This window comes from Mya arenaria, chromosome 17, assembly GCF_026914265.1.
Source record: "Mya arenaria isolate MELC-2E11 chromosome 17, ASM2691426v1".
NCBI lineage: Eukaryota > Metazoa > Mollusca > Bivalvia > Myida > Myidae > Mya > Mya arenaria.
The window spans coordinates 21,720,537-21,742,737 of NC_069138.1; the positions used below are offsets into that span (position 1 = coordinate 21,720,537).

Sequence of the window (22,201 nt, forward strand, 5' to 3'; positions counted from 1 at the left end):
TATGATTCTGATGCCTTTTTTATTGTGACATACAATATCCAAATTATATGTATTAAAGCTGCACATTCACTGATAAACCGTTTTGACATTGTTTTTATTTTTTATATTTGAATGAGCCAATTTTTTTATAAATATCTGAAAAAAAATATATAAGACTGCTGACAAAAGATCAAATCGCAGTTGTTCATATATCCGTTCGAAAAGGTTTTCTTTATGTTTTATGGCTAAAGGGTTATTAACTTTTTAAGAGAAAAGCATAAAACATCATTTTTTTGAACATACATATGAAAAGTTTCAATCTGAATTTTTGTCAGCAGTCTTAAATCACTGCATGCATTTTTGCAAAATTGGCTCTTTACAATACAATTTAATTTAATGAATTATCATGTTTAAATAATTTTAATAATAAAAAAGAAATACCATTTTGGTACTTACAGATAACAACAGAGAAGCAATATCTTTGCGCGTTTTAATTGGAGACTTTATGGCTATGTAGCTATTAATTGAAAAAGCATTTATAAAGGGAAATATTTTTAATATGTACCTAAATCATATGCTTTTTGTCTTAATAAAAAGTCAAATTGTGCTCCTTTAATGTGAACATTGACGTAGAGAAAAGCAGAAGGTCAGGCTAATTGACCATGAATCATGCACAAGACGCCTTGGATAAATTTCCATTACAGTTTACAAACTCATCGCTGTTTGACCTGACATATATTTTGACGTTTTGTCAAAGTGTGTTTCGTTTTAAACAAGTATCTAGATAATCACGTTACATACTCGTGTGTGTTTTACAACAAGACAAAGCAAAGTTTTCCAACAATATGTTTTGTTTATACGAACAATATATAAGTAAAGTATTATAACTTTTGGCCCAAATTAATATCGTAGGCAAACATTTGTAGTGAAAAATGTACGTTCATTTTTCATGTATGATGTCATGACTATTAATCAAAAAATGTTATAATTGATGAAGGCGAACTGGCTAATAATATTTCCTTGGCTAAAATACAGGTAACCCGGTAGATCAAGCTTCCTAAATGCACACATCGTTACCTTCGCTGTCTACGTAGGGACGTAAGTAGGGTAAAAAGGGGACTCTCGCGGCCATCTTTGGCGGTTTCCCGCGTTAGCGGCCATCTTTGGCGATTTCCCGCGTTAACGGCCATGGGGACTCTCGCGGCCATCTTTGACGGTTTCCCGCGTTAGCGGCCATATTTAGCGATTTCGCGCGTTAGCGGTCATATTTGGCGATTTCCCGCGTTAGCGGTTATGTTTAACCATTGTTTAAAATCCAAGACAAAGGGTCATTGTTTAACTGGGTCTCCATTGATTAACAGTATTAATCTTTTTGCGATTGAAGTTGGCAGCCATTGTTTTACCGGCTAATATGAGTTATAATTTGACACCATATGACTCAAACAGGAGAATGTTTGATTCCTTTTGGGATGAGAATGGTAATATGTTACCCTGGACAAGAGATAGTGAAGCTCGTTGTATATATTTGTGGGTTAAGGAGAGTCATCAGAAAATGGTAACACTTTTAAGACAAACTAACAATTTTCAAACCATAGTTGATCAGTACAATAGCCATCAAGAGATTGAAGAATATCCGGATAGATGTTAATTCATTCCCTTTTTAACCGCATATACAGGACTTAAAGACGAGCCCATAGTACGAGAATAATCAACGTCCAAGACATTTTTTTTTGGATTGTCAATAGTGCTATATAACAAACCGAACAAATTGGATATTGTAAGTCTGTGCTTTAACAGTTGTCTAAAGTGTTTAAAAAATGGCTCAAGCTCAGATACGTTTTTCTAACGAGTTGCAGACATATTTGAGAGGTTTTGGTTTTGAAAATGTCTCTTGGTCACCAATAAGAAGGGAAATTACATGCACACTTGGTGATAAATTTGTCATAGTTGTGAAAGAGAGACAGCAACGCATTAAAATAATATTTAAAAAGGGTCACCAAAGTTTTCAATTACCATTTGATATTTTTGAAACTCTCTGTGATATGAAGGAAAGTGTTCAGTTATTGGCTTCATTCTTACACGGACAGTCGAAATGACAACTTCAAAACTATTAGAGTTTGAATATAGTTCTCCAAGCATGCTATTCTTTCAAGACAGACTTTAAACGTTCGACATGTGGCCACCTCAAATAGAACTAAACAAGTTCCAATTATTTTCAGCAGGATTTTATTATACTGGCAGAAATGACACAGTAGAGTGTTTTTCTTGCGGTTTGCGATTACATCAGTGGCAGAAAGGAGACGAGTCGTTGTTAGAACATAAAACACATTCTCCAAGTTGTTTATTTTTGAACATAATTGGACATCATAAAAACGACATTTCATGGCAGCATAAGGACACCCGATCTTCGTCCTCCATTGACTCATCCCGAGCATCATGGACGTGGACCGAACCTCTGAAATGATTGATTTACACAAACATTTGCTAGAGAGCAATGACTATCTGCAGATAATGAAAACCGAGCGGTGGTGTGAAAAAATAAAAAGAATGGTGTTGACAATCAATCGCATTGAAGATCGATTGTTTCGTCCATCACGTTGAGCAAAAGAATATTCACAACACAACAAAATGGACATATTATGCAATGTTGTATATGTTTTACTGCATTTTTTTCTTCAAAAGAAGAATTCATGAGAAATTAAAAACTCTGACATTGTGTGGCGTAAAATGATTTGTTATATTTATTACTTCACGAATTTCCTTTTTGCATGTTTCACATAAATATTTAATTCACTTTATGTACATGTATGTCATTGTATGTATATGCTTGTATGATCATATACTGACTTATTTTATACATGTTAGTTTCAAATAAATGTATTTATATCTATACATGTTTTCATTTCCTTGCTTTAGTTTAATTAACAACCCATGTGCCCCATAATATAAACTACTTACAACGATGATCATGTTTAATCATGGATAAAACGCAGAAGGAACATATCCTATCACAATATTATTTTGATTCTAAAAACGCAGGCAGCTTTTTGGGTGCAAAAAAGTTACACAGGATATTAAACCAAAACTATCCAAGAGTATTTACTTCTTATTTCATACAGAAATGGCTCAACAATCAAGATTCGTATGCCATTCAACGTCAGGCGAGACATACATATAAAAGACCACGTGTTGAAGTGGCGGGTATGAACGATCAGGGTGATATGGATTTAATGGCAGTTGATAACATTGCTAAATACAATGATGGAGTTAAATACCTACTCATTGTTATAGATATATTTTCACGTTTTCTATCCGTTCGACCCTTAGTTAATAAAAAATCTAACACGGTATTGTCAGCAATCAAGGATATTCTTAGTGTTCATAAGTTTAAAAAGTTAAGAACGGACCGAGGTTCTGAATTGATCAATCGTGAATTAAAAGCGTTTATGCAAAAGAAGAGAGTTTATTTATTTAATACACAAAGCACCGCTAAAGCAAACTATGCAGAGCGAGTCATTCGTACCCTTCGCGGTATGATATTTAGAATGTTAAGATATCAGCGAAATTATAGATATATAGATCACCTTCAAGATATTGTAAATAGTTACAATAATTCCCCTCATCGGAGTTTGGATGGATTAGCACCAAGTGATGTTACAAAGAAAAACGAGACACAACTTTGGAGTAAAATGTATCTAAAACCTAAAAAATTCCCCAAAACGCCTCCTCGCTTTAAATATAAAGTTGGTGATTTGGTTAGATTAAGTTACACGAAACATCCCTTTAGAAGAGCTTATCAACAACAATATACTACAGAATTTTTAAAATAAAGAGCAAGATTTTCAAACAAGGTTTTCCATTGTATAAGATCATAGACTTGAATAAAGAACCAATATCAGGTTATGTGAATCAAAATGAAATAATTCCTGTTGATAAAGATGCAGACAGTCTTTGGTATGTTGATAAAGTTTTAAAAAAGAGAAAAGTCAAAGGGAAATTAGAGTATTTTGTTCGATGGGAAGGATTTCCAAAATCATTTGATAGCTGGATTGATGCAGATCAAGTTCAAGAACAATAATAATGGAACGTTATGTGTTTGTGAGAGACAATGAGAGCAATGATATTTTTATTGATAATAAACCGTATAGCTTTAAAGTGCAGTTGAAGTTACCACTTCATTTTGATGGATATTGGAAAGTAGCTTTAAAAGAAATCTGTTTACAAGCAGACTATAAAGTTAAAAAGAAGGATTTAACTGACACCATATTTATTTATTCGAATATATCTAAAGAAAGCATTGTAAATGGCAGTGAACACGCATTACTGAGAAGAGTGGAAAAAAATTACGATAAAAAATGGAGTTATGTGTTTGATACTCCATTTTATTTACCATTAAATAAAACAGAGTTTCGGGAAATGGAATTTGATATAAAGACAGTAGACAACAATTTTGCAACATTTGTTGATTCACCGGTCTACCTCACACTTCACTTCAAACGTTACTCATTTTACCCTAATTATGAATCGCTCTAAGTTGTATGTACCAAACCCAGAAAAATGGATTAATTACTTTAAACAAAATAAATCACAGGTTGGTAAAGGATTTGCCATACCTCATAAGGCTTCCGCAGAGAGCAATGACTTGACATTGAACGTGACTTCCCCCACACAGCAAATTGTAAATCAAGCGAAAAGCGAACTGAAACGAGAAGGTATAAAAACACCTGAAGTATCATCTTTTTCGCATACATCATCCAATCAGTCAAACGTTAAGGGTTCAATCAAAAAGGTAAAACAACACGGAAAGACAGCGAAAATAGATCAAAATACCACCAAAATAAACGTTAAAAAAGGATTGAAAAAAGCATCAAATCCGTGAAAAAGACATCAAAAACTACAGAAAAAAAACTTTAAAAACGGTGCTACAAAAGTGAACAGAAAAACTTCAAGACCAGTCCAGGACATATTCACTTATTAAAAATGTCATACTTTTTACAAGATGGATTTTCTGAGGGTGTTCCAAATGAACTATTATTATTTGATTTACCACCTACACAAGTTGCTGTCAGTGATGTGCATTACCAAGAAATTCGACCTTTATCACAAGTGTCAGATGATACTCCTATCGAGTTCCAAATAAGTGGACAAAATTCAATGGACTATCTCGATCTTCGAGGAACACAATTATGTGTGAAATTAAAAGTTACTAATCCAGATGGTAGTGATATTACATGTGTTAAAGTGGGACCTGTAAATTTATTCTTACAAGCATTATTTTCAGCCACTGAAGTCTCATTACAAAACAAAGCTGTAATTTCTTCAAATTACAATCCACATAATGCAATGATTCAGACTTTGTTACACAGCGGTCATGATGCTAGCCATTCGCAATTATTATCTCAATTATATATTAAAGATGATAATGACAGTACTGGAGCAGATATTACGGATGCCAGCGCTGGTAATAATGGTCTCTTTTTAAGATCAGGATACATTACAGGCTCCAAGATTCTGGAGCTTCAAGGACCAATATATCACAGTTTATTTACTATTAAACGCTATTTACTAAATCAAGTTGATGTCAAATTGAAATTATACCGAAGCTCTCCAGCATTTTGTTTATCAGCAGGGGATGCATCTCCCAACTATAAAATAAAGATTATAGACATTTACTTACTAGCAAAGAAGGTAAGAGTCAATCCAGCTCTTATTGTAGCTCATGCAGAGTTGTTGAAAAACAGCACAGCTAAATATCCATTTGACAGAGTAGAGTGTCGATCGCAAAGTCTTGCTGCTGGAAGTACAATGTTTACATGGGATAATTTGTTTCAAGGACAAAAACCAAACAAAGTAGTTGTGGCATTTGTAAAATCAAAGGCTTTATCTGGTGATTATAAATCCAATCCATTTCATTTCTTAAACTGTAACATTCAAAGCATATGTTTATATGTGGATGGTGTTCCAGTGTGGGGTAGCCCATTAAAATTAAATTTTGATGCATCTGAAGGGCAATCTTTTATGAGAGCCTACACAAACATGTTTCTAACAAATGGACAGTGGGGTAAAAACTCAGGACTGGATATAAATAGAGAGGACTTTGCCAAATCATCAACACTTTTTTCGTTTCAGTTAGAACCAAACTTTTTAGATGACAACACATTTCTTTCTCTTGTTAAAACAGGCAATGTGCGTTTAGAGGTTCAGTTTAAGACATCATTGACAGATACAACAAGTTGTATTGTACATAGTAGCTCTCCTGCTTTTTTTCAAATCAATTCACAAAGAGACATAATTACAGAATGAATACATCTCAAATTCAGTGTTGTTTAGATTGTTTCCCTTTGCTAAGAAAGTCTGTACTTGGTGTTTATGCAGCAAATGAACTTCCTACAGAAATGAATATTCTATATGGATTTATAGCAAATACAGATGATCATACAAAGACAGGTAAACAATGGGGGTACTTTTGACTTTCCAAACTCTACCACCATAGAATATTTTGATAGTTATGGAATGCCTGTCAACTACTTTAATGACTATTTCCCTCAATACACATCAAATTTTTCATCACTTATAACAAATTCAAAGCAATTACAAAGTTTGTATAGTGATGTGTGTGGAATGTACTGTTTATTTTTCTTGATTCATAGATTGAATGGTGTATTGTTTTATGATATTGTAAATATGTTTTCCAATGATGTTCATAGTAATGATTTATGTGTATACAATTATGTCAGTAGCATGTTTAATGACTGTGTACAAATGTGTTTTTAACCAATCATGTAGAGCATTAATAAAAATGTATAACTACATTAAAAGTGTTGTTGTTTTTCAATCTTAAGATCATTTATATTGCTGAAGTCTTCGTATTAACATCATGACAAACACTGTTGTGAACTTTGAAAGTCCAGCTACTTGCATTATAGCTGGAGCGAGTGGAAGCGGAAAATCTACCTTTCTTTTTGAACTTTTTAAGAGTGCAAATTCCATGTTTAATGATGCTCCAAGAAAAATTATTTACTGTTATTCAACTTATCAACCATTATATGACAGCATGAAACCACATGTGCAAAACATAGAATTCTTTGAAGGTTTACCATCTAAAGAAGATATGGATCTTTGGGCATACGACTCTGGATTTAAGATTTTAGTCATTGATGATTTAGTGCAAAAGGCTTCAGAAAGTATTGACATTGTGAACTTATTTACGATTTATAGTCACCACAAAAAAAAATCAGTGTTTTTTGTGGTACAAAATCTGTTTTCTGGAGGAAAGAATTTCCGAACTATTAGTCTGAATAGTCATTACTTTGTATTGTTTAATAACCAGAGAGACCAACTTCAGATTCAAACACTTGCTCGTCAAATGTTTCCAGGTGATTTAAAATATTTTATGGATGCCTATAAAAAAGCAACACAAAACAAATACTCTTACTTACTCGTTGATGTAAGCCCACATTCAAACAAGTTGTATAAATTGCGCACCAACATATTTCCCTCTCAGACGTTGATTGTCTTTCGACCTGAAAAAGAAAAATATGAGTGAAAAAATGGAAAAGGAAAAGTATTTTTTAAAATTTCTCTTAAACACAAGTGAAAATCGACAAAAAAATGCTGATAAAAGCATTAACAAAATCACAAATGAGTGTGATTGTGGAAGTGGTTTACAATATTCTCATTGGAAATCTAAAAATTTCCGACAATATCAAAAAGTCATTGAAAAGATATAGGAATGTCATTCGTAAGTTTGTGGTAAAAGGGCTTTCACAAAAAAAGAGAAGAGCTCTCCTCCTAAAACATTTTAAGCAATTTATTTTATTAATACAACCTTGTGAGTCATGGCTCAAGAACTAGTATTGATTTCAAAATCAAAATATGAACATATGAGGAAGGAATTTACAAAAAGTGATAACAATAACCAGTTTCATCATAAAAAATTGGAACAATCATCAATACATAATAAATTGAACGATGATACAAGAGATATTAAGGATACTTCACATCAAAAAGGAGGACAACTTTTAAATCCAAAGAAAAAAAAGTTTGTAAAACGATCAAATATTGTTTTTGAAAAAGCATGGCCTACTACAAAAGATTTATTAGAAACAAAAGGTCGTAAAAGAACAACTACAAAGACAGAACAATCACCAAAGAAAAAAATGAAAATTGAGCTTAAAACGACAAAAGCTATTGTTAGGAAAAAACCAACCCAAGAAAAGTGGATCGTTTACAATGTATAAGCGGGAAAAGGTAGAATATTTAAAGCATTTCTGACTTGAAGTGGGATCAGTTTAACATTAACCTTCAAACATGGATGATCAAAGTTTTAGTGATTACCTTACTTCAAAATATGCGCATGAATATGAGGAATATCAGAGACAAAAAAGGATAAAATTGGATTAAAAAATATTTGAGTGTGATACTTGTGGAAAACACTTTAAGAACAAGACTTCTTTGATATCTCATGCGCTCACACACAAAAGTTTTTACAATTGTGAAGTTTGTGGAGACAAATTTAAAAGAAAAGATTATCTTAAAAAACACTTGTCTAGAAAACATCAACAAACTGGTGGAAAAATAACTCCATATAATCAAATACCTCCAAGCAGCGACACCCAAAGCTCCTCTTCAACAAGCAATGTAGATCATACAACAGGACTTCTCACCACTTCACAACTTCAGAACGAGCACAGCTACAGTCAGCTATCTACACCATCTTCTACTGCAAGAACACCGCTCTCTCCAAGTTCGCACCTTCAAAATGAACACAACTACAGTCAATTATCTACACCATCTTCGACTGCAAGAACACCATCATCAACACCATCATCAACACCAACTTCCACTGCAAGAACACCATCATCTACAACAATGAACCACAGTTATTAACATGCTATTAATGAAAACATTCAAGATTTCACCATACAACCAAATCAACATGAACAATATGATCTGCTGGCATTTTTTGCCAATGCCAATAAAAACATTCAAAATATTTTAGAAAAAAGACTTCAATTGTATCCTATTAAATGGTATTTATCAGTGCAGGTTGAGCTAGTGAAACACACAAAAGATGGAGACAATACATCAACTCCACATTTTAGATCTAAGAGTTATAGAAGTTTAAATTTGATAACATTTGATGAAAACAACTTAAATGAAGCATTTCAAAAAATGTTTGAAAGTTTTGAAAAGTACATAAGAGAAAGCTCTGGGTGGGTTCTCAAACAAGTATTAAGTATAACTGTGCACACTGTGAAATATTCTCCAGTGTCCGGATCTAGTTTTGTAGAGCTACCAAAGCCTCTTATTAACTATCAAAGTTTACTAAACATAAGAAATCTTGACCAAAAGTGCTTTCTATGGTGTTGTTTAGCATCCCTTCATCCCTTGGATTCCCCTCTGGTGAGTGATTATGAACAATTTGAAAATGAATTAAACACAAAAGGTCTGCTGTTTCCAATGTCATTGAATCAAATAAATCAATTTGAGAAGCAAAACCTATTTTTGTCTGTAAATGTGTTTACTTTTGAAGACAATGATGTTCTTCCACTACGCATTACAAATTGCCAAAACAGACTCCATCATATTGACTTATTGCTTTTGCAATCAGAAAACAGTTCACATTATGTGCTTATAAAAAACATAAACAGGTTTCTTAGTCATGGTAAGAAAGGACATCGTGCATATTACTATTGTCGATATTGCCTCCATGGATTTAGTAAACAAAGTTTATTAGATGATCACCTTTCATACTGTCAAGTCCATGATGCTCAAAAAATTGAACTTCCATCAGGAGTAGACTGCTTTCTTGAATTTAAAGATAATGAAAAAACACTGCGTGTCCCTTATGTTATTGTGGCTGATTTTGAAACATTAAATAAACCAATAGAGACTAACAACCAAACAGCTTCAACATCAAAAAATCAATTGTTAGAACCCTGTTCCTTTGGATATAAAGTTATTTCAACTGATTCAAAATTAACCAAAGATACTGTTATCTACAGAGGTCCAGATGCACCCAAAAAATTGTTAGAATGTCTTTTACGAGAAAGTCATGAAATACAGCAACATATGCAAAATATCAAACCCCTAGTTTTAAAGGAAAGTGAAGAAAAACAGTTCGAACAAGCAAACACATGTTGTTTATGTCAAAAAGTATTTGGTAACAAGGAAAAGAAAGCAAGACATCATGATCACACAAGTGGGAAATACATAGGAGCTGCACATATGAATTGTAATTTACAATGTACCGGTAAACAACCCAGTTTCATCCCAGTCATCTTCCACAATCTTAAAAATTTTGATGGTCACTTGCTTTGTCAAAGCATTGGTACATTTAAAAATTATAAAATCAATTGCATCCCACAGTCAGTTGAAAAGTATATCAGTTTTAGTATTGGAAATCTTAGGTTTATTGACTCTTTGGGTTTTCTCCCTTCATCTCTTGGGACCCTTGTAGATAACTTAGCTCAAAATGGCCCACAGTCTTTCCATCACTTTCATTCAGAAATCAAAGATCATGGAAACCTCCTGCTAAGAAAGGGTGTTTATCCTTACGAGTTCATGACTGACTGGGATAAATTTGAAGATGCTGATCTTCCAGCAATAGAGAATTTTTACTCTTCATTGACTGAGGAAAATATATCAAAAGAAGACTATGAACATGCAAAGCAAGTATATCAAACATTTAAACTAAAAAGTCTTGGAGAATACCATGATCTCTATTTAAAAACAGACATATTGTTATTAGCTGATGTTTTTGAAAATTTTCGTGATATGTCACTGAAGTGTTATGGTTTAGACCCTTGTCACTTTTACACCAGTCCTGGATTGAGCTGGCAGGCAATGTTGAAAATGACTGAAGTCACTCTAGGGCTCATGACAGAGAGTGATCAAATTTTATTTATCGAAAAAGGTATTCGAGGTGGTATTAGTCAATTATCAAATAGATACAAAAAAGCAAACAATGAGTATTTGAATGATTATGATCCTACAAAAGAAACCTCATTTCTAGCTTATTATGATATCAATAATCTTTATGGTTACAGTATGTCACAACAACTACCAACAGGCTTCTTTAAGTTTTTAGAGAAGGAAGAAATTGATACTTTTGAACCTGAAAAAATACCAGAGGATGGATCTAAGGGGTATATTCTAGAAGTAGATCTAGAATATCCAAAACATTTACATGACATAACGACTACCCATTAGCTCCGGAACGTAAATTCACACCCAATGAAAAATTTTCTCCTTATGCTCAACATGTGTTGAAACATTTACACAACAGTGAGGAACTTCCACCCAGAGCAAAGGTGGAAAAATTACTCACCACTTTAGAAAACAAACAGAATTATGTACTTCACTATCGCAACCTGCAACTATATCTCCAACTCGGTCTAAAATTGAAAAAAAATACATAAAGTGTTCCAACAAGAGGCTTTCATGAAACCCTACGTTGAGTTCAACACCAAAATGCGACAACAAGCCAAGACTGCTTTCGAGAAGAACTTCTTTAAACTCATGAACAACTCGGTCTTCGGTAAGGTTGTTGTTGTTTTTTTTTGTTGTTTTTTGGGGGGTTCGTGTTAATTATTACCTTGTTATCATTTTTGTATGATCTGCCCGTATGTAATTTATACAATAAATTTATTGTCACTTCCATACCACTAATACTTATCTACAAAAACAACTGTTCAATAATTGTCAGGCGTAGTTTCACTTTTTGGTATTTCATTCATCTTTAATCAGACGCTTACAAGTGCTCATGTACAATTAGGAACCTAAAGTAAAACTGACCAAAACTAACTACCGGCAAGTAAAAAGTGTATTTTTCGGTCCCATTTTCATATCCCTCATCCAAAACACAGGTATCTAAGATAACGACGGATACCATCATAAAAACATATATTGGGCAGTTCAGAGTAAAGATTTACATGATGAAAAGTTACTTACCAAAATTTTTGTTTACTTTCAGGAAAAACCATGGAAAATCTTCGGAAGCATCGGTCCGTAGAACTTGTTCATACAGAAAAACGACTACAGAAGGTGTCATCCAAACCCACTTATAAGATGCACCGGATTTTTTCTGAAGACCTTGTTGGTGTTGAATTAAGTCGCAAAAAAATTAAATTAAATAAACCAATTTTTGTTGGAATGAGAATCCTTGATTTGTCCAAATATACCATGTACGATTTTTATTATAATCATTTGAAAAATGTGTATGGTAGCAACGTTGAGCTAGAATTAACGGACACAGATTCATTTTTAGTATCATGTACAACACCGGACATTTTCCAAGATATGTTGGCCTATTCACATTTGTTTGACACTTCAGATTTCCCTAAAGATCATTTTTTATATAGTGACTTCAACAAAAAAGTAATGGGAAAAATGAAAAGTGAAACAAATGAGAAATGTATTAGTGAATATTGCGGTTTGCGATCGAAAATGTATGCATTTAAGTGTGATGATATAGACGAGAAAAGAGCAAAAGGGATATCAAAAGCGGTTGTTAAAAAATCATTGACTCTTAATGATTATAAACATGTATTATTTAATAATTCTCAAATGCACTCAACAATGCATTCATTAAGAAGTCATAACCATAAAATTTATCTGGAAACAATCAGCAAAGTAGGATTATCTAGTTTTGATGACAAAAGATTTTTATTAGAAGATGGAATTAAATCATATGCTTATGGACATTATAAGATACAAGACATATAATTTCTATGTTTTATACCAAATTACATCTAATTTCATGTAATTTCATGTGATGTTATCTACTGCTCTACTGTTGAAATGTAACCTAAAATAAATAAAAAAATAAATAAAAATGTATGATCTTTGTTAAACAAATTGTTTGAATTCAATTATAATCAACTTTATTTGTATTTGCATTGCATTGTACTTATAAGAAAATAAATATTAAAATCTTGTCTGATATTTTATTTATTGATACAACATACCGGAATGGTATAAAATAGCTCGTCAGACATGTCCTCAACTTATAAATCTCAATTTGGTCTTGTTAAATTTTAAAATATTGTATTAATGGAATGAAATAGTTATACACAAAAATAAATAATAAAAAACATTCACGTTTTCATTAAAATAAGATCGAACACATCTTAACATTTCTGTAGGGTTGATTTAATGAAATGTAAACGATACATCATACCTTTAAGGTATGAGGTTATTTGATAAAGAAATTGTGTGAATCCTTTACCGATTTAATAAAAATAGTGAAACTCAAAAGAAGCTAAGAGAGGACAAAATTGTTATATCTTCAAAACCTTCTTTTGGTGGTCAAAATAAAAGATTATCTAGTAAGTTGTTTGAAAAACTTTCATGTCATTGTAAGGTTCAACGGAGGTGTCCATAATGATAAACAGAGTCCAGTGAATCGAGCGCTGGCATTTGACAATGGTTTAATAAGTGATTTATTGTGATAGCTCACCACAGTGGAAGAGCTTTAGTCACCCTGAATGATAAACTAGATATATGATAACGACAATCTCGTCTTTTGAGCCATCAGCAGCTCATTTAACTGTCTTCACTTTTAGGTTATTACAATGGGTACGTTGGAGAGTAATTGGGTGGCTATTAGATATGGTGTTGTTGTACGAATTGACACTAAACGGTCAGGCTTTAGTCATTCAATTTCTTGAAATCACTTTCGATCACGCGATGGCTGGGTTCTGATGAACTTTTGTTTGTCAATGACCTGTGATCTTACATATAAAAAAATCCGTTTGATCACATATAAAGATGGTGGAGGTTATGATAAGTCCATCGTCTGATGAGGGAAAACAATGCCATTAAATAGATCCTAGGTCGATGACCCTATGTTAGAAACGTTGGATGAGTTGTCCTTTGACATACAATACACTGATGTGGTTAGTGTGACAATGCTATTGTTTATATCCCTTATATTGAAATGAATACTGTTATCAATGGAGACCCAGTTAAACAATGACCCTTTGTCTTGGATTTTAAACAATGGTTAAACATAACCGCTAAAAGCGGGAAATCGCCAAATATGACCGCTAACGCGCGAAATCGCTAAATATGGCCGCTAACGCGGGAAACCGTCAAAGATGGCCGCGAGAGTCCCCATGGCCGTTAACGCGGGAAATCGCCAAAGATGGCCGCTAACGCGGGAAACCGCCAAAGATGGCCGCGAGAGTCCCCTTTTTACCCTACTGACGTATGTTTTTGGCCAGAAAGTATGTAATGCGGTAGTCCAAGCTTTGTTTCCATATTGTACATATTGTAACTATGGTTGTCTACGTTTTGACGTATTTCTTTATTTTGTATGGAAGCATATATCTAGGAAAACAAATTTAAAGTGACACTCTTATTCAAAATCAATACATACACATGTATTACAAACTTCAATATTGACTGATAAACCTTTAACTACTTACTTAATAATGCGTTTATGCAAAACATTAATTATAGATAACATGATGTATTTAATAGCAGAAAGCGTAAAAATATTAAATGATTAGTGAATGCTTAAAATTTTACTGTGGTCTGCTATAGTATAAGGTAGAAATACCATGATTTATGCACATTTCTTTCAAATTAAACTCGGTATCCTTCATAAGAACCATTTTTTCGACATTAATTTATCATTTTTGGAATATTAAAACAATTTTAATAATTGTGGTAAATCTGATTTTGGAGTAATAGTGCATCTTTAACCATTATTGAGTGCGACTGTCGATTTCTCTGAACTTATTTATGTGTTTCAGTTCGTTTGTGAAGCAGAGAGTATGTCTGCACCCTGAAGGGCAAGACTACACTGCAATATCGCCATACACTGGTGTTATGGTATATGAATTTCAAGAATCATTAAGTTAAACTGATTCCTAAGGATTTTGTTACAATAACTACAATATTTCCGGAAGACACACAATGTCATTTATTGTGTCTGCTCTTTACCTCTCCGATCAATAGATGGATATTTTAATCTCTTTAGAACAATAATATCGACACGCAGGGAACACGTTTAGATCTATTAGTATGTACGAACATCACTTTAAGGTCAGACAGGCATTTTATATTGGCTGCTGTACAAGTCATGTCAGTATTACTTGGCACAAGTGCGCAAAATCACAGAAATGTATGTGTCTTATATAATTAAACATCCGAAAGGTACCAACTAGCGAAGCTTCGACCTTCTCCGGTGGGCACAGAGGTGACCGGATTTGCACGATTCTTTTACCTGTATGTCGTGGTCACGAACATATTAAGTCGTGACGATATGTAAGTTATTCGTGGCCACAGTATTACTTTGCCTTGTCAGCGACACAATAAGTCGTGGGAACAAGTAAGAAGGTTGTGGCCATGAGATAAAAGAAAATCACACACACCAGTCCAATGCCTTCGTATACCATCCGGCACCAGGATAACATTGCCAAACAAAGTGTGTGAAGAAAGCCAGTTTCAAATTTCGGTTTCATCTATTTTTCAGGTATTTCTGCAAGGGTTGAAAATAATAATAATAATAATAATAATAATAATAATAATAATAATAATAATAATAATAATAATAATAATAATAATGTTACTAAATATGCAAATAGTATTTAATAAAAACATCACCAACCAAATTTGTATATACCATGACTAAATTTGAGATAGTTTTATTGATGTAACATTTATTTTTCGTCTGGTTATATTACCGAAATATCCGCGATCAACGATATTAAATCCAAGATGTGTCTGAGTAGTCGTTTTAATTTCAGTTATTAAGCATTAGTTTCTAATTGATAGCATAATTTTATTTACGACCAGATGTGATTTTTATCATTAGCTAATAATTCAACGCATCAATTAGTGTTGATTTCCCCGAAGCATTTTTTTTTCAAGTTTATGATTAAAACTAATGTCATTAATATACCAGTTTTAATGTTAAATTACGGTATTATAGACGTAATGAAAAAAATATTCTTCTTTGCATGAAAAACTTGAGCAATTTGAATATCAAATTATAGATGTTTTGCTTAAGCGATCTTCTTTTCAAATAATCAATAAACATAGGATCCAACCTGTCTATAAATTCGAGATATTCATATATAGGTTAAAAAATAAGTTTCTAAACATCAATTAAATATTAACTATACACTTAATGTGATCAGATGTATTCTCGCACACAAAGAAAACAGAATGACTATTAAAACCGCCACAAAATCTTTTTGACCAACCTTTCCAATAAAATAGAAAAAGTTTTTCCGCGTACGCCAATTTGTCATATAAGGCTGCTACGTTTATGACCGAAGGCAGAAAAACCTAGGTATTTCGTTCGTTTGATTGTGTTCTATCAAACGAGATAGTACTATAATAGGTGGAGAATGGTTGCAAGTGTGTTTTAATAATTGCCTTTGAGACTCGTTGCTCATGAGAGTTCATTACACCTTTTATATATGGAGGATTCATGAGAAAGCGTTGTTTACAATGTGTTGACTGGTTCATTTGCAACCATGCATTGGTTTTATGTTTCATACAGTAGAAAATATGGATTTATCAGGATTTTATCTGTCTGACATACCAGTAGAATACCTTTAGCAAATCCTCTTTCTACCTATGCCAATAGATATATAACTACAGTTTTTATTTGTAGATATATTCAAAGTTATTTTTGTATGTTTTTATTCAAACACGTAAGTATTGCATATTTTGTATAAGACATTCACAAAAAGCGTTTTCATTTTAGCAAATAAGTCTCATTCATTTTTGTCAAAATTTTGTCCATTTTCATCGCAATAAGAACACTCGTCAAACTTTTTACTTTTTGATTCATATAGTTTTGCTTTCGCCGGTACAGCAAATATGATCGCTCTGCGCATGTCTGCTACAGTTGCTGGTATGGACACACTTGTCGAGAGTCACGAGACTGCTGCCAGCTATTCATTTGACAATAGTTTAGATCTTAAGCACACCTTTTTGTCGTTTCTTAAGGACCCTAGACATAATTACATGTTTTATTAATATTATGTTGTTGCGAACGCTATCCACGCTATCCACGTTGTGCTGTATAACAGCATAGCTTACTTACTGAACAAATATTTGAATAGTTTTATCTTGAATTTGTAAATTGCTATAGGGTATTGTTTTTTTCAAAGACTTCATCATAATACCAGTAAATGTACCGAATCTGAACCGAGGATAAATATAGCTAATGCATTTTTACAGTTTAAATAAATTCAGCACATCCCAAAAACAGAAAAAGCGAGCACGATACTGACAACTCCAATTACAATTAGCATTATTATTGCAATTTCATTGTCATTTAATCGCGTCATGTTCTCTAACAGATATAAGCCGGAAGGAGACATTACAGGTTAATGTTCATTGCTATAACTCGAGGTCGATCGCCAATAAGATGCACCAGAGACTCAGTTTGGCACTTAAATCACTTCAATTGGGAAAGGTTTATTGGAGCTGATAATGAAACATGTCATCTGACATGCACCATGATTTCTTCTTGAATACAACCTCAATGTTCTTTCATCTGACGGATATTTGGACGTTTAGTCAATATGTGTTTCGTTGTTAATAAAAGTCCCAAAAAACCCGACACATGTTCATGTATTTCTAACAATGTGTTTTCTGTCTTCCTTTATAAACTTAACTTCTTGATATGGTTTTTTAAGTTAAATATTATCACTTTTGCCCCAAATGCATGTCGCATTATAGAAGCAAACATTCATTGTGAAGCATTTACGTTCAGTTTGCAATCAGGTTTCAACACAGTTATTAATAACACCATTTCTCTTTGTTTTGTTTGACGTGACGTTGTTCATCAACTTCGGAATTGCAACAGCCTTTTGAATATTTGTCATATATTTGTCGAATAAAGATACATCTTCAGCACGATCAGTTTCGCATTTCCTTTACATATCTGCCTTTTCATTTTCTCGATTTTCAGTAGAACGTCAAATTTATTTGGTGTTTTTGATGCATTCGTCAAAATTGATCTACGTAATTTTAATGAAGAGGCCATTTTTAAAAAGCACCTATTATCATTGACCCACACAAATATGCAAACACCAAGCTTGGTTTTGCCTTCTTGGTGGAATGTTGAATTAATATTCATGGGAAAAGGGTAATAGATCAAAATTAGTTACTGACATACATGACAACGATAGCCAGACATATAAATTCTTATTTGCTTTTCTCAACGACCTCGTCTCTTCATTATACAATGTGGAAATCTTGTTTTACGTGCAGGAGTGTTAATGTAATAAAATATAACATCTTTGCATTTTCTGTGGCTTCAGTGACAATTTATTCTATCTGGCCAATATTGACAGCCACTCTTATTTTTCGAAAAGGGTAACCCTTTGGCAAATATGCAATTAATTGCTTCTTTTTTGCAATCCTAAGTTCATAATTCCTATCTGGGCAAAAACTATTATGACTTGTTTTCGACAAACATAAATCGTGAAGTTTAACACGAGCGAGGATCTTCGGATGTTTCTCTGTTATTCGTTTTAATATAACAAATGATTACGTCTGAATAACTGTGCATGTTTAATTTCCGTATATAATTACGAATTCAAAGATCATTGTTAAATCATATTTAAAACATGTTTATAGTTCATCATTTAAACTCAGGTTAGGTTATAGTGATCAACAACGATGCTGTTAAATATTTAGGTATTGTCACCGACCTCGTTAATCACTTAATTGTTTATTCCTTTTTTTGTCATAAATGGATATTTATAAACGCAACCCTTTTTACATTTAAGTTTAATGAAGCCATAAATGATATTACGAATGCCTCTTTTGCTTTTTCATTTCCTTTAAAGATGCCATTTTCCAATATATTCATCCTGAATTCAAGTTGAAACTGACTCCTCATAACCTTTATTACTTATGTTATCTGTCACATGACATTAATGGATCGCTTAAATATAGAATAGCAATGATACATTGTGATACATTTGACACTACAGAGAGAACCCAAGTAGATGGCCTTGTTCATGGACAATATTGTAACAGATTATCAAACATTAAACGACTGATTCAATGTTAATTATTCATTTATAACAAATAAAAAAATGAGAAAGCGTAAAATAAAATTATTGATCAAAATAAAATAGTTAAATATGAAATCACGAACTTTTTTGGTTGTCCTTCAATTTAATATCCTCAAAAGAGGATGACGGGTCTGGCAGGAATGCATTTATCTTGACTATCAAATCAAATGGCCGTTAGTGTGTATTGGTCTTTATATGGTTCATTCTTGCTATCAATTAACTATGTTGTTGTTTTGTTTTATTTAAAGAAAAAACAATGTGTTCTCCTTTCTTTTATTTGCAACAGCAGAATCGATAAACACACGATGAAAACAAATCTTAATATATTCTGCAAAAAAATCTTAAATCATGAAAAACTTATGTCTATCCTTAAAGTGATTATTGATATGCCACAGATAACAGGTACATACAAAATGCATTTATCCACACATTCATCAATAAATTAATCCTTACTTATTTCTAACATTCCATTAATAATTCCATTACAGATGCTCCGTTGTCGGTTAAGTTAGTGCAGCAACATACAAAATGGGCTCGATAAAATGAGATCTCGATGGAGTCTACTATGCACATGCCTTTATATGAAACATTCTATTCAGTATGAATAACTCCAAAGTGGCACTATAAAGCAATAATCAAGATTTGTGTCCCCTGGCTATATTTAGATTACGTCTACAACAAAAAGTCTATTAAAACAATTAAAACTGCAGGGAGAAGCCCGGTTGTTGCAAGTGAACCATATTTAGAGGAACAAGAAAATGGCCCAACCGAGAATGAATTACAGACTCTTTGCTTTTTAAACTATGTTGTTTTTATATAATGCATATAATTTGTATTAAGTTTTGAGGTACAACATTTTTCCAAGAGTTATACATATATCCTGTGTTATATACACAACAAACACACATACAAACTCAACTCGAAGATGATACATTCATCAACACAGCTTTACTGATAAATGATGGGATAACCGCCTTGGGACGGTAAGTCACTGGAATTCGCTGGAACCGGATTATACTTGGGGTTTAAACTAGTTTGTAATGTGCCTTCACCCCACACTTATCCAAACGCCTTTCAATTATTGGAACCTGAAGTGACACGCCTAGTAGCCTACAATTCAACCAGGATCCTGTTTTAGCACAAGGATTCCGACCAACCAAACAAGATACAACTATGAAAATATTGTCATTGGTAATGGTGTTGAAATAGCCTTAATACGGTCAGTGAAAACTAAATAAGAACTGACCTTTTTTTGTAACTAGGTAACGTACGGGGAACCTCATATGGGTGGTTCTTGTTATATATTTATTTCGCTTATGTCATTGGTGACCTGTATAGTGTATCAAATGTAAAAAATATATGAGCTGTCAGGTTAAGTGTGAGGTTTGGTAATTGCAGTTCGGTTTAATCCCCAATGTTATCGATACCGTGTAAACCATTATCCAAAAGAAAATATGTATGGCTTTGTTTATGGGCTTCATCAAAACATAAAGGCCAAACATTAGGACGTTCAAAAATATAATTTGTATTAAGTTTTGAAGTACAGCATTTTTCAAAGAGTTATACATATATCCTCTGCAACATGTTTGAGTGAAGTCTGGACTTAATGTATTTTAAGAAAAGGAATATTTTATCAGAGGTTTGTTGAAATTCCGTTTCCATTTTTATATATATATATATATATTGACATTATGAATGTTTTGTGTCAAGATGTTCAAGGCTATCCAATCAAAAATCAGCTGTGTCTGCTTAGGGATGTATTTTGAAATAAAAAAAAGTTATTGACTAATTTAGTTTAAAATGTTCACTAAAATTCATTTTCTTGTAACTAAATGCAAATATGCTTTTTTAAAAAGAAGCATTCTAAACAAAGCCCCATCCATTGTAGATTTGATAATGTCAAACTGTTAAGCACCTAAAAGCATTCATAAGTTTGTTTAGTTTATGCTTTGTCTGATGATTTTTGTTGGTAATGTTGGCTTTACTCTAAAGTACCCTCACGTGTATTAAAGGATACTTGTAAGTGTATTTTGAGCCTTAAAATAGACAAAATATAGTGTTCGTTGTCATTCTAACTTTCACACTGTGGAAATTCCATGACTAAATTTGACTAACATTGGTGTTACTCCCTGCAGTCTAAAATACTCGAATGTACAAGGTGCTGTGTACCTGTTATCCCATCAAGCAGATTTTAAGAACGATATGTTTGTCTTGAATAAGAAAAAGCAAATCGATTTAACGCATTTAACTATTTTTTATCTTCAGAAAGATTGATGCCTGTACTACTGTTTCAGCAGTTCGCTCCATTGACGCTAGTATAGATAAACATTAGAAATTAATACATATTTAAGTGCACGTTACATTTTAGCGAGATTGCAATGTGTCTGTTATCCAATGAAATAGAGTTTGCAGAAGCCAGCATTTTTACTCAACATGTGTACTTGAAAACAATAAAGCAAATCGTTTTCCTTGAAGCTATGCTGGAGCATGTGTGTAAATTCAATGATGTCCTAATACAAGAATCAAAAACATTTTTGGAATAATGTTATCTCGATTTGCATCAACAGTGAACATCTATTATCCGATATGTTCGTCCTGACTTAGAGACAGCATCTCAATTTAATGAAGTTCGTTCCATGTTCACAGTGTATACAAGAGTTAGAAAGTAATTCATATTTAAAGGCACGCTACTCTTTCGCGAAATGGACTTTCGTTATGACATAAAATAAGAGTGATACCTCTAACTTAATGGAAGAAGTTTACTTCAAAAACTCCTTTATATAGCCATGTGTAACGAAATCGACGCAACGCGCTACTACCCTTCATGGTGGTAATGTAGTGCGAGTGTCAGAGTGATACAACCTTAGGTGGAAGTAATATGCTCAACATTTATTTGCTAAATTAAATTTGCTAATTTGCTACCTCCCGCCCGACCGACCAATTGATAGTATGATGAGTCTATGCTAACTATACCTTCAAACATGAATATATCTCTTTCCAATGCACCAGTCAATTGTAATCACGCTCACCCCCAGGTCCGGGGAAAAAGCGGGGACTTCGACTTTCGGTCCAAGCAAGCTCGGGTAAGATCCCCTGCGGGGACGAACCGCTGTTTAAATCCACGCCAAATGCCCCCGCACCCCAGGGACCATAGGTAAGGCCCATTC

General features: G+C 33.1%; 1 long non-coding RNA gene across 2 annotated transcripts; it reads right to left on the reverse strand.

The window, feature by feature from the left end:
- Positions 1-4,566: 4,566 nt before the first annotated feature.
- Positions 4,567-11,661, reverse strand: LOC128222878 (uncharacterized). 2 transcript variants are annotated; one of them, XR_008259243.1, is made up of 6 exons: positions 11,647-11,661; positions 11,312-11,378; positions 8,579-8,733; positions 7,419-7,502; positions 5,657-5,773; positions 4,567-4,678 (listed from the first exon to the last, which is right to left on the reverse strand). It is a non-coding gene; the product is annotated as an uncharacterized LOC128222878 (long non-coding RNA). The 2 variants fall into 2 exon arrangements; XR_008259244.1 differs by having other exon boundaries at positions 4,590-4,678; positions 5,653-5,773.
- Positions 11,662-22,201: the final 10,540 nt, after the last annotated feature.